Raw genomic sequence first — 23,187 nt, forward strand, 5'->3', positions numbered from 1 at the left:
AAATAATGCTGCTTTCTAATTCTCTTAAAAAATTAATATAAGACTCAACAATATTGTAAATGTATTTATAAAATTATTTTTTAAAAACCCACAACAAATAGTTGCCATCAATGCCTACTCCCAATACCTTATGTGTGTCAAAGAACTGTGCTCCAAATGACTAATTTTTAGAAAGTGGTGATCCAGGCCTTTCTTCCAAGGTACCTTTAGGTAGATGCAAACCTTAAATTTTGATTGTTAACTAAGTACATTAGCAATTTGCAGCAAAGTTTTTATGTCCAACTTATAAATGGTACATATTCAGACTAGTGAGTTTTAAAGGCGGCATACAACGGTACTTTAAGAGCAGAAGTTTAAGTAACATGATCTCTGTGTAATCAATGTCAAGTTTCTTAAATGATCTTTTCTTCAATTTCCTTATATGTGAAAAAGAATCAAAACCTTACCACCCCCATGGAGTCATTTTAGACCCTTAGTGACCCTATAGGACAGAACAGAATTGTCCCATGGATCTTCTGAGTCATGTAAGTCTTTATGCAAGCAATCTGTCTCATTTTTTTTTTCTTGTGGAACAGTTAGTGGATTCAAAATGTCAACTTTTCAGTTAGAAGTTTGACGATCTATTGAACCACTAGGACTCCTTATACATGAAAAAAGAGGTAATAATGCTCTAATGGCCTAGTGGTAAGAAATATCAAAGTCACACAGTTCAAATTCACCAGCTGTTCTGTAGGAGAAGGATGAGCAATCTCCTCCTGTGAAATTAACTGCTTCTGGAAGGCAGCTATGCTCACCACTATACTACCAACACAATTACGTGCCTTTGAAAACCTGCCAGAGGGTTAGCTGTGGGTCACTTCCAACTAGACAGTGCACAGAAACAATCAACTAGCTGTGAGTCAGAATCAACTTGATCTGCCCCTTTCTCATGAGATTTCTCAGAGGATGACATCAGTTATTCGTAGAATTAACAGAGCTGATGTGTAAAAATCTTACAGGTGGCTGATAAGTACATAGAATATTTTGGTTTATATTTGCAGAATTTTAGTTGCAGGTTTATTTACAAATTAATTATGTCTTTTAAAATAGTAGCCTTAGTCAGGAGCCTATTGTTTCCTTCAAATACCTATAAATTTACTACAAATGATGGAATTCTCAGTCATCACTCTACATGAATTTTCCATCTTCCTCTCAAACAACAAATAGTCTTTAGGACCATCCAACTTTGAAGTCATGAATATTCCAGGAAATTCATCTAACTTAATAGTTGGTACTTGATTTTTGCTGAGTCATTCACCCTTGGATCTCCAAGAAAGACAAGCTGCCCAAGAAACACACAGGACACGGGAAGTAAACTTTCCCCACTCCATGCTCACCCACAAAGCAACACAGAAGCCTTCCTCTTGGGCCCTACCTCACCATCTTCCATTGCCCACCAAACTCTAGCTGACTGATTTCCTTTCTGGTTTGTTGCAGTGTTTGGTTGTTTGTTTTCCTGTAAAAGTCAAGATTATTTCTGACATTTAACTAGGCAAAGGCCTGTGAGGAGTAGGGAGGGTCTTGTCTGTGCCTCCTGGAAAGAGAAACTGCTTCATTGGAGAAGCTGGTCACAGACAATGATAGACTTTAGGAAAGAGAGCTGCATTTAGGTGAGAGATTCACCACCCCATCTTGTCCTTGACTGAAGAGGATGCATTGAGACAAGAGGAAGGAACTGTCCTCCTCTCCCAGGAAGAGAAACTGAATCAGTTGGAGAAGGTGGTCATAGGCCATGTCACTGACTAGTAAGGGCAATAAAAGCCAAGATTATTTCTATATCCTAACGTGGAATGAGCTGCTCCCAAATTTCCACTTGACTTGATTTTTCTCATTCAGATCTTGGCTCTGGTATTACCATCTGCAAGTCCAAGTATAATACAAGATGAATCCTTCCAGAAGATTCAGGAAGAGGTTGTTGTTGTTGTTATGTGCTGTCGAGTCACTTGTGACTCATTGTGACACTATGTACAACAGCCCTAAACTCTGCTCTGTCCTGTGCCAATCGCACTGTCTGACACTCCCATCCCAATTATCCCAGTCACTGAATCAATCCACCTCACAGAGGGCCTTCCTCTCCTGCGCTGCCCCTCCACCCTCCCAAGCATGATGGCCCTCTCCAAGGACCGGTCTCTCCTCACAACATGTCCAAAGTATGTTAGACGGAGCCTCAGAATCCTTGCCTCCAAGGAGCCACCCGGTTTAACCCTTTCTAGGACAAATCTGTTTGTTTTCCTAGCAGTCCATGGTATTCCCAATACTCTTCTCCAGCACCACAGCTCAAAGGCATCAATTCTCCTTGGTCATTGTCCAACTCTCTGATACATAACAAGTGATTGCATACCTGCTTTTCAACCTATATGCAAGAAGAGGTTAGGAGGAGGAAATAGGCTTCCTTTCTGAGTTCTAGTCATAGCCCCTAGTGAGTCGTGCTATTGACCCAAAAGTCACACCTCTCTGGCAGTTCAAATCTACTCACCAAGCCTCAGGAGAAAGACAGGGAAATCTGTTAGATTTGCAGCCTCAGAAACCCAATAGAAGAATGACTGTGAGTTGATTCTGACTACACAGCAGTAAGAGAGAGAGAGAAGAAGAAAAAATTCTTTCTGAGCTGGCATATGGGTCAGGAAGAAATTCACCAAATACCTGACTTTAGAGTAAAAAATATAAAAACTCCATTTATCTTATATGAATCCTTTTGTTTTTCCTATTCTTCTGAATACACACACACACACACACAGTGTAGTCAATGTGAGCGTGGCAGAATAGCTCGACAAGGGGAAGGAATTCCTATCAACAATGTCAATAGCACAAAATCTCTTTTTGTGGTTGGACAAGCCACCAATTTTCCCTTACTTTCTTCTATTAGTTCTTGTACCAACCAACCCTAACTAGTTCTACTAATTCTAATAATCTAATAACCAGTACTACTTGGCTATCAACTTCATTAGTTTGTTGCAATGGCCATACAGAATATGATAATATTCATGACTATGAAGTTCATTGGAGAAGTAACAGATCTTAGAAATATTTAGAGTACTATTCATCAATCATAACAGCTTCTCAGGCATGCTTTCAAGCAGACCTTCTTCTGACCCTTGTCTTTTTGACTTAGGCAAGTGTAACACAGTTCTTCTATTTCTGCCAATGATGTATCCCTTTTCTGATACACCAATGATCCTGCCAATAAGCCTAAAACAAAGCATTCAACTCTTGTTTTGTGGGGCAGAAGATCTGAGTCAGCTCTACCTCACTAAGTTTTCAGGTTTCCTGGCCGTGTCTTAGGCATGATTGCTGGCCCAAAGGACTCTGTACTTCTTTTTTCTTAATTACAGTAGAATTGTTTTCTATGTCTGAACCTGCTCAATTTGAAGCCAGGCGAACAAAAAACTATTCATCTCATTGCTCTACACATAATATTTTCATATTTCTACTCTGACAATGTAGTGTATCCTACTTAGTTTATTAGAAAACTATCCATTCCCCTTAGTACGCTACTAATCCCTTTCCTTCCCCCGCATCTGTATAGTCCTAGCCATTGATGTGGTGAAAGTCAAAGCCAAAGGCCAGAAAAACTGTATTACATAACCCACTATAGCACAATGTACCCTTATACAGAGGTATATGAGCCTATAGGCAAACAAAGAAGAATTTAATGAAACAATGTATGAGGAAGAGCCTGTGGTGATGAAGAAAAGAAGTTCAAGCTGCTCTGAAAATATTGTCAAAAACCAAGGTCCAAAGTATTGAGTCATAACAATTGATATATTTCAACAACCAGATGCTGCCCTAGATGTGCTCAACAAGTTGTGCCAAGATTTTTGGAGGAAAACCACCTGGCCAATTGACTGGAAGAGATCTATATTTGTTCCCATTCCAAAGAAAGGTGACCTGACAGAGTACAAAAATTCTCTAATAATATCATTAATATCACATGAAAGCAATATTCTACTGCAGATTTTCCAAAAATGACTGGAACAGCACTTCAACAGAGAACTACCAGAAGTGGAGACTGGGTTTAGAAGAGGCCAGGGTACTAGGGATATTATAGCTGATGTTAGATGGATCTTGTCTAAAGGCAGGGAGTGCCAGAGGAATGTCTATCTGTGTTTCTTTGACTATGCAAAGCCACTGAAGTGTGTGGATCACAACAAACTGTGGCTAACTCTGAGAAGAATGAGAATCCCAGAACACTTGATCATGCTTATGTGAAACCTATACTTGGACCAGGAGGCAGTCATCAGAACAGAGCAAGGGAATACTGCATGGTGCAAAATTGGGAAGCGGTGGACCAGGGATGTATCCTATCTCCATAACTTTTCAATCTTTTTGCGGAACAGATTATCCTGGACGCAGTGCTCTATAAGGAGAAGTGTGGCATCAGGATTGGAGGAAGACTCATCTAAAATCTGTGTTATGCAGATAACACAATCCTGCTTACTAAAACTGAGAAGGACCTGAAGCGCTTGCTACGGAAGATCAAGGACTGCAGCATTCAATGCAGATTGAAATCAATATCAGGAAAACAAAGATTCTGACCACTGGGCCAACTGACAACATCATGATAGATGGTGAAGAGATTGAGATTGCTAACAGCTTTAGTTTGCTTGGCTCCACAATCAACTCTTGGTACCAGCAGAGAGGAAATTAGAATATTAATTACATTGGGAAAGTCTGCTGTTAGAGACTTGACTGAAGAGCAACAATGCCAGTCTGGACAGTAAGGTGTGCCTGATTCAGGCCATAGTCTTTGCAATTACTTGCTATGCATCAGAGAGCTGGACAATGACTAGGGATGATAGACAGAGAATTGATGCCTTTGAACTGTGGTGCTGGAGAAGAGTAGTGAATATACCAAGGACTGCTAGGAGAACAAACAGGCTTGTCCTAGAGAGGGTGAGACCAGTCTGGTCCTTGGAGGCAAGAATTCTGAAACTTCATCTGACATACTTTGGACATGTTGCAAGGAGGGATCAGTCCTTGCAGAGGGCCATTATGCTTGGGAGGGTGGAGGGACAGCACAAGAGAGAAAGACCCAGGATGCGATGGTTTGACTCTTTGACTTGGGTTATGAGGGTAGGTGTGTCAGAGACAATAAATTGGCACTGGATAGAGCAGTGTTTAGGACTGTTATACATAGGATTATTATGAGTCTCAGACAACTCAATGGCACATAACAACAGCAACAATAACAATATGAACCTATACCCTGAATTTCCATCACACACTTCTACCAATTTTAGATACATCACTGAATCCTGGCTTTAACCTCTATCAGTTTCTGTAGAAAGAGTATAGGTGATGTGCTGTTGCTGTTGTTGTTACTGTAGTTGTTGTTACTGTTATTAAGTGCCATTGAGTCAAGTACAACTCATAGCAACCCTATGAACCACAGATCTGAACTCTGTCCTATTCTGTGCATCCTTATCTGATTTAGGGTCTGCTAAATCTGACCTCTATTAACTTTACAAAGGTTAGGAGTCCACAACAATACCCACAGTACAGAATCCATTTCCATAGGTCAAACATGGTCTCTATGCTCCCATAACTACTTCTATTAATTACAATACAAATCATATTGTTCATACTAGGTCCAAAATCGTTGCAATAGCTACACAGACCTCACAGAATCATACTCAAGATTGTTGTCATGTGCTGTTGAGCTGGAGCTCACCCTTCCTCGGGTTTTCAGAGGCAGCTAACTGCATGGGAAAAGATTTCCCATCTTTCTACTGCAGAAGAGCTGCTGAATTCAAACCTCATGCCTTTTGGATTGTACTGCAGTTTCAAGTCAGGTTAGCAGCAGTATACAATTCTTAAATCAGGACAGCTTTTCAAGGGTGCTTACAGGCTCTTCAGTCCTCAGCCTTGTGGCCTTAGGCAAAAATTATAGCAATTCCCTTGTGTTGTTGTGTGTATGTTGTGTACTATTGAGTCAGAACCGACCCATAGCTGACCTTCCGACCTTTTCAGGGGCAGTTAATCACATGGAAGAAGAATGCCCATCCTTCTCCCACAGAGCAGCTGGTGGGATTCGAACTGCATGCCTTCTCCAGGATTAAAGTGCAGTGTTTTGCCACTAGGCCACCAAAGCCTCAGTTCTGCAAATTATGGAGTTCCCCCTGGTTTTCAAGAAAATTTGGGCAAAGTCTTTTGGCTGTGCCCCCATAGGCCAGCAGTCCCAAGTCAGTGCTGTTTCATTTCCACTCAGACTGTTACTCCCAGTCTGACTGGTGTACAAACGTTCAGCCCAAATGAATATATGCTGCATTCTCTGATTCTCCTTTTTTTCTGGTAGTGAGATTCTCATCTTCTGCTTTTAAACCTGGTGAAAAAATTATCGAATCTCATAATGAATTGTTTACCTACCTGTTTTGCATTTTCCCACCTAATTATGTAGTATAAATCATAGTCAATAGGTAGAAAATATCATTTTGTCTACAGTATAGTTACTTAATAAATCTAGATCTGATAAATTTGGCCTTTTTTTCTGCCTTTCCTCTATGCCCATAATCTCACCATGGGCCTATTGGCAGCAACGTGATAGATGGAGAAGAGATTGAAATTGTTAACAATTTCAGCTTGCTTCCTTAGTCCCACAATCAACACTCTGGCACCAGAAGCTAGGTAGTAAAAAGATGACTTACAGTAGGAAAATCTGTTGTCAGGGGCCTCTCCAGAGTGCTGAAGAGGAAGAGTGTAAGTCTAGAGACTAAGGTGTGCCTGATACAGGTCAGGTTCTTCACAATTACTTGGTATGCGTCAGAGAGCTTGGTGATGACCAAAGATGATAAAAGAAAAATAGATGTCTTTGAGTAGTGGTGCTGGAGAAGAGTACTGAACATACCGTGGACTACGAAGAGAAGAAACAGGTCTGACCTGGAGAGGGTGAACCACATTTCTCCTAAGAGGCAAAGTCTATGAAACTGTCTCACATCCCTTGAGCATGTCGCCAAGAGGGACTAGTTCTTGGTGAAAGACATCATGCTTGAAGGGGTGGAGGAACAGCACAAGAGAAGAAGACTCCAGATGCGATGAACTGACACAGTAACTAGGCTTATGAGGGAAGGTGTATGAGTAGCGGTGAGGATAGAGGTGGCTAAGGACAGAGCAGGCTCAGAGCTATTGTTCATAGGGTTGCTATGAGTCAGAATTGACCAGATGGCATATAACAACAAAAACAACTTAGAACTATCAGAAATTTATTTATTTATGTATTTATTTCATTGGTTTTAGTTTTTGGGGTGGTTTAGTTTGTTGGGTTTTTTTGTTTGTTTGTTTTTTACCGTTTTATTTTATTTGAACATAACTCCCTCAGGAATTGATACTGTCTTTTCACCTCTGAGCTTTCAGAGTCTAGTCAGTAACTAAAATAGAGTAAAAGTTCAATAAATGATTACTGCAAATGTCCATAAATCCTATGGATAATAAAATGAAATCCTGAAATGGGATCTCACAGTGAAATCATGTCCACCCTCTGTGGGATTTAGTTTGCACTAAGAAGGTGCTCTTTTTCCTTCAAAGCAAAGAGAAAGAAAGAAAGGAAAAAAATACATCCCAGACCAGCTGGTGGCCAGTCTTTGGTCAGGACAGTGGGGCTGAAAATGAAGGAAATTCCTCTTAGCTTAAGGCATAAATTATGTTGTTCTTTTAAAAGTTAAAACAATTTGGAATAAGATATGGAAATGCTGTCAATTACTACGTTGTCCCATCTCCAATATATCACATACTGAGCAAGTCTGAAACAAATCCTGTGGGCTAAGAAGTCAATTAAAGTTCTGGAACCTTCCTGAGTATTCCAGCTGTTTTTATGACTTTTTAAGGCTAGTTTTTAAGATAGGATCTATTTTACTTAATATATTTCAAATATTTTATTATTAAAAAGAATATCTACACTTTACCTGATTTCTATTTCCTGATCAGATCATAAATTCAAAACCTAAGAGTATGATTTCTTGGTTCTTTGCATTTATGTTACAAATTGGGAATCATCAGAAGTTAATTAAGTGAAATACATATTCAAAAAGTTGTGTGTTAAAATTGTATTTTTCAAGTTTACCATTTGACATGGTGAATGGAAATTTTAGGATCCTATTATGCAGTTTGCATGACCTTGTATAACGGTAAAATTTCCAAACAGAATCTGGTGAGCTGAGTTCAAATTCTGGAGATTTGGGCAAATTCCTTCTCTCCCAAAGTCACAACTCTAGTTACTCTATGTACTGCAGATATTGGTCTATATCTATAGTTTTCAAACTGTTACTTGGAAACCCTCTGTGGAATACCTTAAGAGAATAAAAACAAACAAAATACACACACATACCCCACTGGTGTCACGTTGACACATAGTGATGCTGTGGGATAGTGTAAAGCTTCTCCAGAGGTCTGTAATTATTAGGAAAGTAGATTGCCATAGCTTTTTTAATTCAGTGTACTGCTTGGTTCAAACCATTAACCTTTTCATTAGCAGCTGAACACTTAAACACTGTTAAAACCAGTACTATATCCGCTGAAGAAGGAGGGACCATCTCCTCCTGTACCAGTCAGATCTGATTTGACGGTACACACACAAAAAATAATAAATTTTTTTTAAATTATTTTTAAAAAACCAAAAACCAAAAACCAGTACTATACTTACAAATAATTGGAGGAGTTTTAATTTTTTTTATATTGGTTTGCTTACAAAGTTCATATATATTGTGTTGTATCTGCAAGCAGGGTTATGTTATCTATATAATGCAGATTGTTGATAAGTCTTCCTCCAATCCTGATACCACATTTCTCCTCATAGAGCTCAGCCTCCTGGATGATCTGTTCTGTATAGAGATTAAAAATGGTATGGAGATAGAACACATTCCAGTAGTACACTTTTCCTGATTTTGAACCATGCAGTGTTTCCTTGCTCTGCTCTGATGACTGCCTCCTGGTCCATGTATAGGTTTTGCATAAGTACAACCAAGTGTTCTGGGATTCCCTTTCTTCTCAGAATCAGCCATTTTTTGTGATCCACAGTCAGATCCTTTGCATAGTCAATAAAACACAGAAAAACATTCCTCTGGTACTCTCTGCTTTCAGCCAAGAGCCATCTAACATTAGCTATACTATCCCTAGTACCACGGCCTCTTCTAAATCCAGCCTGCACTTCTGGCAGTTCTCTGTTGATGTGCTGTTCCAGTCGTTTTTGGATCATTTTCAACAGGATCATGCTTGCATGTGATATTAATGATATTGTTTGAGGATTTCCACACTGTCAGGTCACCTTTTTTTGGAGGGGAATAAATATGGATCTCTTCCAATCAGTTGGCCAGGTTGCACTGCTCTTCTTTCCTCTGCCGAACAGCTGGTAAATTCAAATTGTGGGCCTTTGGAATTGCAACAAAGGCTACCAGACTGCCTCCACTTACATTATTCTATTTTAATTTCAATTCTTTAGAAAGAAAAAAAAATAAATTTTGTAGAGTTTGAATCAGGAAAATGAGTTATCCGTCACAGAACTTACCTAAGATTCAGTGGGTCCAAGTATGCTAGATTATAGTCTTCCTGACGCCTCCACATTTCCATAGTGTGCATTTATTGGGTATTCTCACAGGAATATGCAGAATGCCTTTTCAGATGACTTTGCTACATATTAGTGTCATTAATCAAACATTTGGCATAGAGAACAAATAAATAAAGCCATGATCAGTAGGTGCTTATCAGCAATTATTAGAATCCAAGTACACCACTTAATGAAGCATCTACTAGGTGGATTCTTACACAAACACTTGTAACTGGTTTAGAAAATGGAGTCTTGAGCAACATTTTATATTTTGGTGGCTTTTACAGAGTCTGCATCTTGTTTCTGTCCCCAGCAAATATGTACACATAAGCAATCCAACCACTATGTAAATTCATTTCATGTATGATGTTAGCCTTTTGATCTCTCCATCACTCTTCCTCTAATATTCAGTGTCTTTGGTTGATGTTATTTTTTCTCATGTTACTTCTGCACTGTGTCTTCCCACGCTCATTTCACTACCAGTGCTCCACAGTCATAGAAGTACAGATGGGGTCAGAGGAGGGATGAATTTTAAGATGTCACTCAATATTGGTCCCTAAATTAGCATCCGGTATGTCTTGTCAACAGCACTCAGGCTGTCAAAGAAGAGGTTTCGGAAATACAGAACAACGTAAGTGTAAACCTGACGTGTTAATATTGCAGAAGAGACAATTTTTAAAAGGGAGGGGAGGGGCGGAAGCAAAATTTAAAAGATTTCATGTAAAATTGGTATTTTATATCTCTCATCCTTTAGTTTCTGGCTATCAATTAACACTTAAAAAAAAATCCCATGTCTCTCTCCAGGCTTTCAAAGTGCTCTCAATGTATCTCGAGCACTCCTTTTGTTTACATTTGCAAGTTACAGTTTCAGGAACCATAAAATATTGTTTATGTAATCTTTGTGGAAAAGTCGCTAGTATCAGTTCCTTGATGTAGATTAAGATTTTTTGCATGTCACTCACTGTTAACAAAAATTGGTAATTTACTATTAGCAAAGGTTAATATTAGATAACCAATCATGTAAAGTAACAAGTCAATTTTCTTATCATACTTGAGCTGTGTTTCCCAGAATATAAAATGTGTTTTATTAAATGGAGGCAATGTACCTGAATTTAATTACATGAATGTAATTATTAAGATTTGCAATTCACTAAAATGTATCTTTGCCATTAAAATTTATATTAATTTTTATAATGACTTGATATATATGTATTTTATTTACAGATACATATGTTTTTATATATATAGATTCATTTCTAGTTCTTTTCAAGTGTAAGCAGCCTATAATAATCATTACATCTAGAATTGGTAGACTTTAACTTGTGTTATAAGAACACTATATTCTAGAAAATTGAGATGAAATGTGCAAGGAGTTGGAGTCAGAAAATCAAAAGGGCCGAACTCGCTCAGCCTTTCTTAAGCTCAAGGAACTGAAGAACAAATTCAAACCTCGAGTTGCTATAATTAAGGATGCTTTAGGCAGAATGTTAAATGATCCAGGAAGTATTAAAAGAAGATGGAAAGAATATACTGAATCACTGTATCGAAAGGAATTGGCAGACACAGAAAAATTACATGCAACAACATATGAGTAAAAGGCTATGGTGATGAAGGAAGAAGTTCAAGCTGCTTTGAAGAAAATAGCAAAAAATAAGGCCCCAGGAATAGATGGTATACCAGCTGACATATTTCAGTCAACAGATGCTGCCGTGGATGCACTCACCAAGTTGTGCCAAGAAATCTGGAGAACAACCACTTGGCCAACTGACTGGAAGAGATCTATATTTGTTCCCATCCCAAAGAAGGGTGACCCAACAGAGTGTGGAAACTATAGAACAATATCGTTGATTTCACATGCAAGCAAGATTCTACTGAAGATTATCCAAAAATGACTGGAACAGCACATCAGCAGAGAACTGCCAGAAGTCCAGGCTGGGCTTAGAAGGGGTCGTGATACTAAGGATATCGTAGCTAATGTTAGATGGATCTTAGCTGAAAGCAGGAAATACCAGAGGAATGTATATCTGTGTTTCACTGATTATGCAAAGGCGTTTGACTGTGTGGATCATAACAAACTGTGGCTGACTCTGAGAAGAAGGGAAATTCCAGAACACTTGATCTTGCTAATGTGAAATCTACACTTGAACCGAGAGGCAGTCGTCAGAACAGAGCAAAGAAACACTGCATGGTTCAAAATTGGGAAGGGCGTACGCCAGGGATGTGTCCTATCTCCATACCTTTTCAACCTGTATGCAGAACAGATTATCCGGGAGGCTGGGCTCTATGAGGAGAAATGTGGGGTCAGGATCGGTAGAAGATTCATCAACAATCTGTGTTATGCAGATGACACAACCCTGCTTGGTGAAACTGAGGAAGACCTGAAGCGCCTGCTCCAGAGTGTCAAGGACTGTAGCCTTCAATATGGATTGAGGCTCAATGTCAAAAAGACAAAGATTCTCACCACCGGACCAATTGGAAGCATCAGGATGGATGGTGAAGAGATTGAAATTGTTCACAGCTTCAGTTTGGTCTCTCCTTGCAATAAGCTCAAAGCATGTCAGACGAAGCTTCAGAAACCTTGCCTCCAAGGAGCAGCCTGGCTTCAACCATCTCCAGGATAAATCTTTTTGTTCTCTTAGCAGTCCATGGTATATTCAATACTCTTCTCCAGCACCACAGCTCAAAGATATCAATCTCCTTCTATAATACCTAGTCATTGTCCAGCTTTCTGATTCATAGTACGCAATTGCGAAGATCATGGACTGCATAAGGCACACCTTAGTCTCTGGACAGACTTTTGGAAGATCTTCAGCAATATTTTGCCTACATGTGATATCAATGATATTGCTCTATAATTTCCACTTTCTACCTTTCTAACGTTAAAACTACACTTGGACCAGGAGGCAGCTGTCATAATAGAGCAAGGAAACACGCATGGTTTAAAATTGGGAAGGGTGTATGCCAGGCGTGTGTGCTATTTCCATACCTTTTCTATCTATATATGGAACAGATCATCTGGGAGGCTGGCTTCTATGAAGAGGAATGTGGCATCATGATTGGAGGAAGACTCATCAACAACCTGCTTTATGCATATGACACAGCCTTGCTTGCTGAAACTGAGGAGGATCTGAAGTGCTTGCTGCAGAAGATCAAGAACTGCAGCCTTCAATATGGATTGAAACTAATATTCTTACCCTGGACCAATAGATTATTATGACTGATGGTTGAAAAGATGGAGATATAGTGAAAGAGAGGAAGACCTTCAACAAGATGAATTGACATAGTGACTGTAGCAATAGGCTCAAGTGTCTCAGAGATATTGAAGATAGCACAAAATAGGGCAGAGTTCAGGTCTGATGTTCATAGGGCCACTATGAGTAGTACTAAGCTCCACAGCACCTATTAACAACAACAACTTGAAAATGTATACATAGATATTTATAGCATCATTATTCTTAGCAGCCAAAAAGTAGAAACCACCAACAAGTGGTGAACATAGAAACAAAATATGATATATGAAAACAGTTGAATATTATTAATTCATTTAAAAAATAAACTTTGTTTATATTATAAGGATAAACTTTAAAATTCCTATTCTAAATAAATATATACATACATGAAATGATTCTATTTGAATAAAATGTATAGCATAGACAGAAAGTATAGAAATCAGAAATAGAATGGTGGTTGCTTGAGACTGGGGTGAGGATAGGTTAGTTAGAAATTACTAATCCTATTTTGAGAGGATAATGAAGAAATTCTGGAAATGGCTGCTGATAATAGTTGCCTAACACTGTGACTATATTAAAAACCATTGAATAGTACATTGAAACAATAAAACACTTTGCCTAACAAAGAAAATCTCTAAGTCTCCAATTGCTTAGTATTTCACTGCTTTGCAGTATTGCCTACTTGACACCTGTGAATGAATCAAAGTGTAGTCAAAACAAATTCACAAGAGACTGGATTTTGTCTGCATCTTCATAATTTCTTTTGAAAGCATCCAGATGTGGTTAAGTAAAGTGGCTCATTCTAAGCTTTTGTGTTGTAATACATAAAGCATAGGGGTGGGAGAAGTATTTAACTTGCTAAATATATAATGAAAACTAAAAAAATAACACATATTTATAAGAACTTTACCTTTCATACAAGATTGTTGTATGGAATCTAGTCAATTCTGACTTGACTCACAGTGGCCCCATAGGACAAAGTACAACTTCCCCATAGGGTTTTCCAGGCAGGAATCTTTACAGAAGCAAGTCATGAGGTCTCCCTGTAGCCTACAATAGCACAGATGAAGCCAACTGCCAAGTTTTGAATTAGTAGATGAGCACTTAGTCATTGAACTGGCTATTTGGAATAGTTAAATGGAAGCTATTTATATTTTTTAAAGAGCTTGTTTTTCATGTCTGAGGTGTGAACATTCTTGGCCTTAAATGACGAAAATATGTTCTCTTGCAATGAGTATTCTTTTTAAGTCTTCTTGCCATTAACTAAGTCTCTATATGAATTCCACATGAAAAATGGCAGGAATAATCAACCAATCAACTGGCTGGTTTTTATGTACTAACTGTTGGGATCAAAGATTAACACTCAGGTCAGCAGAATGTTCAGAATTTATATCTGATCCTTAGCAGCAATGGTAACTGTCTTAAATGACACATTAATGTAAGACAAGGGAACTCTGATGGCCTAATGCTTAAGGGACAAAGGCAGGCAATCCCTTCCCATGGGATTTCTAGTCTCTGAAAACCTACTGGTAGGTCAGCTATGAGTCTATAGTTTTGTAATATAGGGCAAATATAAGTATGGCAGTTAGTTTGTTATCAAGTTAGTTTTTTTATGTAGGACAAAAAACTCAAACTCAAACTTACTGCCCTCAAGCTGATTCTTACTAATAGTGACCCTCCACTGGTCTTCCAAGGCTGTAAATCCTAATAGGAGGGCACTGTTCATCTTTCTTCCAGGCAGTGTCTGGTGGATTCAAACCACTAGAGAAGCATTGGCTTTTGGTTAGCAGCACAACTAGCCACAGATTATGCCACCAGAGCTCCCTTATGTAAAATAAATGTCCGTAAAAACAGCACATGTAAACTAAGGCTTAATAAATAAACAAATCTTAAAATATTAAGTTCATTTCTTCCCATCCCCCCCCCCCCGCACACACACTCTATACTAGTAGTGGCTAAAGGGAGGGTGCTAAAAAGGGGGGAAAAGGATATAAAAGTCATAATCTTTTACATCTTTTGAGGACTAACAGATATTTTCATAAGAGCCTTATTATGGAAATGACTATTAAAATCCAGGAAGGGTTCAGTAAATTAAGGAGATTACTTTGAAGAATAAATAAAATTGAGTTGAACAGTACTTATGGAGGATGAAGTTTGTGATTATCTTACTGCCATAGAATAGGAACTGACTCATTGTTGATCCTCCATTAGATTCCATGGGTGTAAATCACAAAAGAGGAGACTGCCCATCTTTCTCCCAAGGCATTGATGCCCAATTGAACCCCCAGAGAGGAAAGGTCTTTGGGTTAACAAGGTAACTTTCTACATACTAGACCAACAAAGCTCCCATCAGTAATCATAGACCAGAAATCCAATTCCTCATCATTAGAAAGTCCTAGAGTTGTTGAGAGAGAATAAAACTCTTGTTAAAATGGAAGGAAAAAGTAAATTTCTGTTTCATTGAACAATATGGCAGAAGAGAAATTATTTACTTTACAGCAACTAAGGCCCAAGATAATAACAGAACAGAGGGTTTCCTCACTAGAGCTCTGGGATTTATTAAATGTAGATGTAAATCGTGTTGGTAATTTAGTAAGAAATTGAAGACTTTTTCCTTCTATGGTTGAAGAATAAAATAGTCAAACAATGGATTGTAATGAATTAAGTAAAACTCTGCTTAAAATTAGTTAATAGACTGTTGTTGCATACCACAGAATTGGAACTAACCCATATTGATCCTCCAGCGGGTTTTCAGAGGCAACTAATCACACAGGGAGATTTCCCATCCTTCTCCCATAGAGCAGCTGACAGCCTTGAACCGTTCGTTATCTTTGGGATTGCTTCTTGCCACAAGACCACGAGAATAGGTTAGAAGGCTTTAAAATGATATTCCAATCTATGGTTTAAAATATCAAAATCACAGGAAAAAATGGACATATCTTTTAAAAATCATGATAAGAGATGAATTGGCAACACTGAGCAAGTTTTCAGAAGGGAGCAAATGTGATTACAAATTAGAAAAAATAAAAAATATTGATAACTTCTTTCATTTTCTGCATTTGTTTAGTATACAAATCTCAAATTTTCTAATAGCTGAAGTCATTTCCCTTTACAGAAGACTGAAAAATTGTAATGTTTTGGTGGGTTCATATTAAAGACTTGTAGAAGCATGAGGATAAAAGTCTTTCCAGATGAGCAAGAGGTTGGATAAATGTAATGACATATGGCTTGTTTTTTATAGCTACAATATGTTAAAATAGTAGCATAACACACATATTCATGATATATATGTATTCATACACATAAATATATATATTCTACTTGTAAATTGTGGGATAACATTTTCTTGTATAAAGGTAACTTTGCTTGCTCTTGTTTTCTTTATGAATAAAAATAACTGAAACTTAGACCAATTTCAAACATCTCATTATTTCAGGGAAGTAGCAAAAGCTTAAGTCAAAGTCTGCACAGAATTGTGAGTTCCAGGGTCTGAGAGCCTCAGGGCAGGACTGTCCCCTGATCCTGTTACTGGATGTGCCCCTCCCCATCCGCATCCCAACAGCCTTCTTCAGAATTGTTCCAGATGGATAGGTCATGAACTGGTTCTTCAGTATCTCTCAGGAAAGACATTTCACACATCCGTTGGCAAAGTCAGAAGAATTTTCCCTGCAAGTTCTTCCTTTATTGCTTCTAGATCCATAAACCCATCATGTCACTTATGGAGATATAAAGAGCATCAATCTGATTATTTTATTTGATGCATTCAAATGTTAAATGCTTAGAAATTATTGTTAAATGACCCTCTAACTTTTCCTTTAAAGCTGAAAAAAAAATCTGTTTAATTTTTTTTTCTCTGAAGTGCTATAAGCATTTTTTTTCTTTATCATCTTTACTGATCATTGAAGACTCAAAAGTAACTTTCTAAGAGTCTTGTTATGACGGTAAGTGTTCCAACCAAGAGGGGCATGGCCATAACAAGATAACCTCCAAGAATGTAAATTAGCTCTCCAACTTATATGAAAAGAGTTTTGCTGGTCATTACTGAAGTCTTAGAGTCCCTGAGTGATACCATTATTAATGCACTTGTCAGCTTACTGAAAAGTTGGAGATTCAGTCCTTCCAGGGGACCTAGGAAGAAAAGCATGGTGATCTGTTCCTGAAAAATCAGTTATGAAAAAGTCTGTGGAGCACAGTTCTATTCTGCTACACATTGGGTCTCTATGCACTGGAATCAACTTGGTAACAACTAGTGTGAAAGTCTAATCTAGTAGACTGAAGGGAACTCTGTGCTGCCAAACCAACGGCACAGGTTCTTACCTACCAACTGCTCCTCAGGAGACAAATGGGCTATCTCTTCTCCTGCAATTAACTTCCTCTGACAACTTACTGGAAGGTCAGCTATGAGTCATTTCTGACTCAAAAGCACATAACAATAGAGGGAAGGCACACTTTCTATATAAGCCATGGAAAATATTGAGAATAATGATATCATCATTAAACCATTATGTCTACCTTTGGAGACCTCTAACCAGGGTCTTGCCTGTGCTGCCATTTAATGTTCTAGATGGGTTGCCACCATGTATATTCTAACCACTTAATTTACCTGGCCCACATTTACTGACTGAAGAGTGAAACTCAATAGCTTGAAAAAGAATAACAGAGTGCTGCTTATGTCCACTTCCAACATACATTTACTTACTTAACTTTTCTGTAGGCAAATTTTCATATGTAAAGAAAACAGAAGAACATAATAAACTTATCAATCACTCAACTTCTACATTGGTCTGCTATACTTTGCGATCTAGACCTTTACCTTCACCCTAAACTCCATGAACAATGCTCAGGTCTTTTGTTCATAGGGTCGTTGAGTCATCTACAACTTGATAGCATTTAACAACAATAACAACAACAACATACAGAGCTACATTGGTCTAGTGGACAGAAAGTTATGTTACCAAGCCCAAGGTGGGTGATTTTAATCTGTGGCCCTTAGGCCTGATTTAAACTGGTTTTTGTCAAACATTCTTTTATGTGGTGTAGCACTGGCTAAATGAGATGTTGGTTACACATGGTGGACAGTGTTTGCTGGAGCTTCCCGATTAAAACAAGCTTCTAAGCAGGAGAGACATCCACTTCCGAAATGGCTTGCCTCCGGAAACTATGTACGAACAGTGCTCAGGCCTTTTGTTCACAGGGTCGCTATGAGTCGTCAACAACTCTACGGCACTTAACAACAGCACCACTTTTCCTTTCTACTTAAAATCATATAAATGGAAATCACAATCCTAGTTTCACTACTTTGACAATTTGTATGCACCTGGGTAGCAAACAAGAATCCTAGTGGTGCAGTGGTTAAGCACTCACCTACAAATCAAAATAAAGAGTGGTAGTGTGAAGCCACCAGCCACTCCACAGGAAAAAGGTGTAACACTCTGCTTCTGAAAATACTTAGGCTTGGAATGGAATTAAAATTCCCATGGATTCCAGGTTTTCTAGAGATATAGAGGATTTAAACCTTTAATCAAGAACATCATTTGAAGGCTCTTAAAATGGAATAACAGCATATTTTGACTAGTGAAAAAAATTTGTTCCACCTTAAACATTATGCTCTTTTAAGAAATAACTATATGCAACAAAATTATTAACAACTGAAAAGACTAGAGGGAAATTTTAGGGACAGTGAATTTACATTAATAAGGGAGGAACAGAGGTCTGGTAGCCTAGTGGCAAAAAGATGCACTGCAATTTAGAAGACAAACTGTTCTAGGCCACCAACTGCTCCTTGGGAAAAGAAAGGGCAATCTCCTCCCAAGTGATTAACTGTCTCTAAACACCCACTGGGGGGTCAGTTACGGGTGGGTTCCACCTTGATGTAGACAACAAGGGACAAACAACTCAATAAAAAGGGGGGTTGATGACTCACAGAAAGTAATCAATGTCACTAAATTATATATGTGTCGAAGCTGGTAAATATCAAATCATTACGAGCCAGCTCAATTCTGTGGCAGTAGGTTACATACAATGTAGAATATTTCTATCTCTCCAGAAAGTTCTTGCACTTTCCTCAGGGAATCATCCCATATCTTCCAAGAGACAACCTCAGTGCTTCTACAGGATAAGGTATTATTGTCATGACAGGAATCTAGAAGGAAGGCTGCACAGTGAAGTGGATTGGGGTGGGGGGGGGTAGGTAATGTATAACAATGAAGAAATTTTTCTTTTACTTTTCAAAGAAAAGAGCGAACTTGGGTGGAGGAGTGGGCAGGGAGAAAAGTGCAACAATGAATGAATGGAAATCCAAAGTCTCTATAAACTTTCATTAAAATTAATAATAAAAAAGGGGGGAAAGAATGAACAAGAAAAAAAATGGCTTCCCAGTAATAAAACAAAACAAAAACAAAACCAAAAAAACCTAATCTTCATTTTTCCTTCCTTGAATATTCTATAAATAAGTCCATTTATATGTAGGTTGCAGAGTTTAAGGTTTTGCTTTTGTCTATTTTTTTGAGGAGCTTTAGTGGCTTAGTAGTAAGGGCTTGTGCTAGCAATACAGAGATGCACAGTTTTAATTCATCAGCTACTTTGCAGGAGAAAGATAAACAGGTTCTTCCTGTGCAATGTACTGCCTCTGAAACCTCACCAGAGGATCAGCTATAGGTTACTTCTGACTCAATGGTGAAAACAACAGTAACTGTTTTGTCTAATTAATGAAATTTGTCTATGCTGTTGCCTAGATTAAATGTCAATTTGTCTTTTGTGATTATTGATGTTATGCTTCCAGACAAACTTTTTTGCTCGTTAATCTTAAAAATACAAGAGCACCACTTTCCTTTCTTACAGCTAAATAACTAAGTCAGGGGAACATTGGAAAATGATCTGGTGGTCTAAATGATGCTCATTTGTCTTAATTTCTGACTACACAAGTTTATTGTTAGAGTTCATCAAGTCAATTCCCACTCATGGAGACCCTATATGTGTATCAGAGCAGAGCTATGCTCCAGGTTTCCAAAGCTATGACCCTTTGGCAGCATATGCTCAAGCTAGTATTCCAAGGAGTCTCGGGGTATGTTTGAACTTCTGACATTTTGGCTAGTTAGTCAAGCAATTAAGCATTTGTATAAAACTCATTTTTTATACTATCCAGGGGCTCTTTGATTTCAGTGTTTTTAGAGTGCTTATTATTAAGATATTGGAACCTCGAAAAGTTAGTGTCGGTGGGCTATAGGTAACACTGGAGTTACAAATTGAGTCTTCTTGTTGTTAGGTGCCATTGAATCGAGTACAACTCCTAGTAACCCTATGAACAACGGATCTGAACCCTGTCCTACCCTGTGCCATCTTCACAATCTCTGACACACTCAAGGCCATTGCTGCAGTCACTCTGTCAATCCACCTGGTCCAAGGTCTTCCTCTCTTTCTCAGCCCCTCCACCTTTCCAAGCATGAAGCCATTCTACAAGTAATAACCACTCCAAACAACATGCCCAAAGTATGTGAGATGAAGCTTCATGATGTTTGCCTCCACGGAGCACTCTGGCTGTACCTTCTCCAAGATAGATGGTTTTTCTTTGGCAGTCCATGAGGTACCCAGTACTCTTCTCCAACACCACAGTTTAAAGGCATCAATTTTTCCATCATCCTTATTCATTGTCGAGCTCTCAGCATCACAGGAAGTGATTGAAAAGAATATAGCATGAATCAGGTGCACCTTAGTCCTCAAACTTGCCTCACTGCTTTTCCATAAGTTGGAAAGGTCCCTCACTATGGTTTCCCAGAGCAATATGTCTTCTGATCTCCTGATTGTTGGTACCCAGTGGACTGATTGTGAATTCAAGCAAGATGAAGTCATTGATAATCTCAATCTTTTCTCCATTTATCATGATGTTGCTTTGAGGTGGTGAGGATAAATAAAGGTAGTCATGATAAATTGAGGTAGTGACCTTTGAAATAATAGAAAACAAATGGAGGGAGGCATTTTCGAAGTGAGATATACAAAGAAGGCATGTTCTGAGGTGCAGGTGCTACATAAGGAATTTCACATGCATTAGACTCAATGCTTAAGCTGCTCCACAAACAAGTAGCATCTGATATGAAAAAAGAGAAATACAAGAATGCATCCACTGAAAGAGAAAAAACTTGAACAGAGTCTGCTAAGAACAGTAATGGGAGAGTCCATCCACATAGTCCATATATTCTTGAAGATTGAGGCAATGGAAAAGACAATTTAATCAGATATTAAACTATTCTACTTGGAAATGTTACTCAAGCTTGAGTTGTAGCAGGCCATGTTTCACTGCCTTTTCACCCCCTCTGGTGGAAGTGCTAAGCATCGGTCTTCAGGTCAAAGCACCAGTAGTAAAAGGAGCTGAAGAAAATGAGATGGATATGCCTTTCTCACTTTCATAGGTATATAAATTAACTGGGATATTGTTGATATTCACATAGCCTGAGGATATCATTGAAATTCAGATTCTGGGTAAGTCGGTTGAAGCTTAAACCCGAGATTCTTCATTTCTAACAAGCCTTCATATTTGCCATTTCTTGTTAGCAAGGATTTAAAGCATCAGTTTCCACCAGTGGAAAAGTTTCTGTCTGAGATTGACCCCACGGAATTGACATGGAATTGATCTCTAACTATGGCCCAACCCACAGATTGGAGAGTTTCGGTTCAGTTGAGATGTTTTCCTAGTTGTTCCAGTTATTTACGTCTGTAAAAGTCATCAACGACGTCATTGGAGTCTGGTTAGAACACAGAATGATGACTTTTTTTTCATATGGAATTGGATTTTTATTTTAGAGAGGACATGTCCAATCCACTCATCTTACAAATCGGGAGGCTGACGCACAAAGAGATACAGTCATCTGACCAAAGTCACACAACTAGTTAATAGCAGTAAAACACTAGTCCTCATGCTATCTATCAAAGTCAATTCCCATTTTTTCTGTTTCTCAAAAGCAATTAGAGTAATTTCTTCTAAATCCCATAGGTGTGTCCAAGTCTTACATGGCAGGGCACAGGCTTCAGGGGAAAAAGACAGTATTCATCTCATTTTGACAGTTTTCTTCATATTAATTTGTAATTTAGTGTCCTTCTTTCCCATTGAGGGGAGCTCTCTTGGTCTAGTGATAAAATGTCGTGCTGCAGTCCTATAGGCACATGGTTCGAATCAACCAGCTGCTCCAAGGAATAAGGATGGACAATTTCCTACTGTGTGATTTACTACCTCTGAAAATTCACTGGAAGGTCAGCTTTGGGTTGATTCTGACTCCACAGCACACAATAACAACATGACAGGGAGATCTGCTGGCTTGTTGTTGTTGTTGTTGTTAGGTACCATCTAGTTGAGTAAGACTCAGCAACACTGTAAACAATAGATCTGAATACTGTCCTATCCTGTGCCATCCTCACAATCTCTGTTACAAGCCCATTGCTGCAGTCACTGTGTCAATCTATCTGGTCAAAGGTCTTCCTCTCTCAGCCCCTCCACCTTTCCAAGCTTAATGTCCCTCTCCAAGGAAAGCATGTGTGGCACAGGATACACAAGTAGTAGCAAGAGGAGAAAGCATTTTACACCCTGTGTACACGGTTTCATTTAGGCACAATTTTACTTAGTGGTAAAGAATTTCACTGCCAATACAAAGCACAAAGTTCAAATCCACCAGGTGTGCCTTGGAGAAGGGTGAGGGGGCTATCTCCTCCTGTGGGATCTACTGCCTCTGAAAACCCATTGGAGAGTCTGTTAAGGATGGATTCCAACTCGAAGGTGGTGGTGGTGGTGGTGGTTGTTGTTAGGTGCCATCGAGTTGAGTACGACCCTATGAACAAAAGATCTGAAACTAGTCTTGTCCTGCACCATTCTTAAAACTTGAAGGTACCCAAGAACAATGAATCAGAATCTACTGGGCTGCAATGGAATTAGAAGGAAAACATTAGACTCAGTCATACTATAATCACCTGTTGAATATGGTTAATCTTCATTTTATTTTATCCTTTTAACTTTAATTCTGTTTCTTTAAACAGGATATACTAGCTTTTAACTAATAACTCATTGAAACTTACCAATTAATAAGTGTATGTTGACTGAACAATTTGGAAAATTAATGAATCATTGATTATTATATTTAGATAAGAAATCCATCATGCATAATCAGAAAATCAATGGACTTCAGAAAGATTCTCTCTTTAAGCCAAATTCAAATGGTTTAGCCATAGGCTATGCAATTTCAAATTCTTTAATCCTTGACATCAAAAATCACTTTGGAGTACTTAAATGAGTTTCATGCCTGACAGAGTGGAAGGTGAATTTCCAAACTGCCCTCCCAGGAAAAAAAAATAAAAATAAATAAAAGGCACGAGAGTAAATAAAAAGTTTCCGGATCACTT

This window comes from Elephantulus edwardii, unplaced genomic scaffold (genome assembly GCF_000299155.1).
Source record: "Elephantulus edwardii isolate Elephantulus edwardi_28Jun2011 unplaced genomic scaffold, EleEdw1.0 scaffold00003, whole genome shotgun sequence".
Classification (NCBI taxonomy): Eukaryota; Metazoa; Chordata; class Mammalia; order Macroscelidea; family Macroscelididae; genus Elephantulus; species Elephantulus edwardii.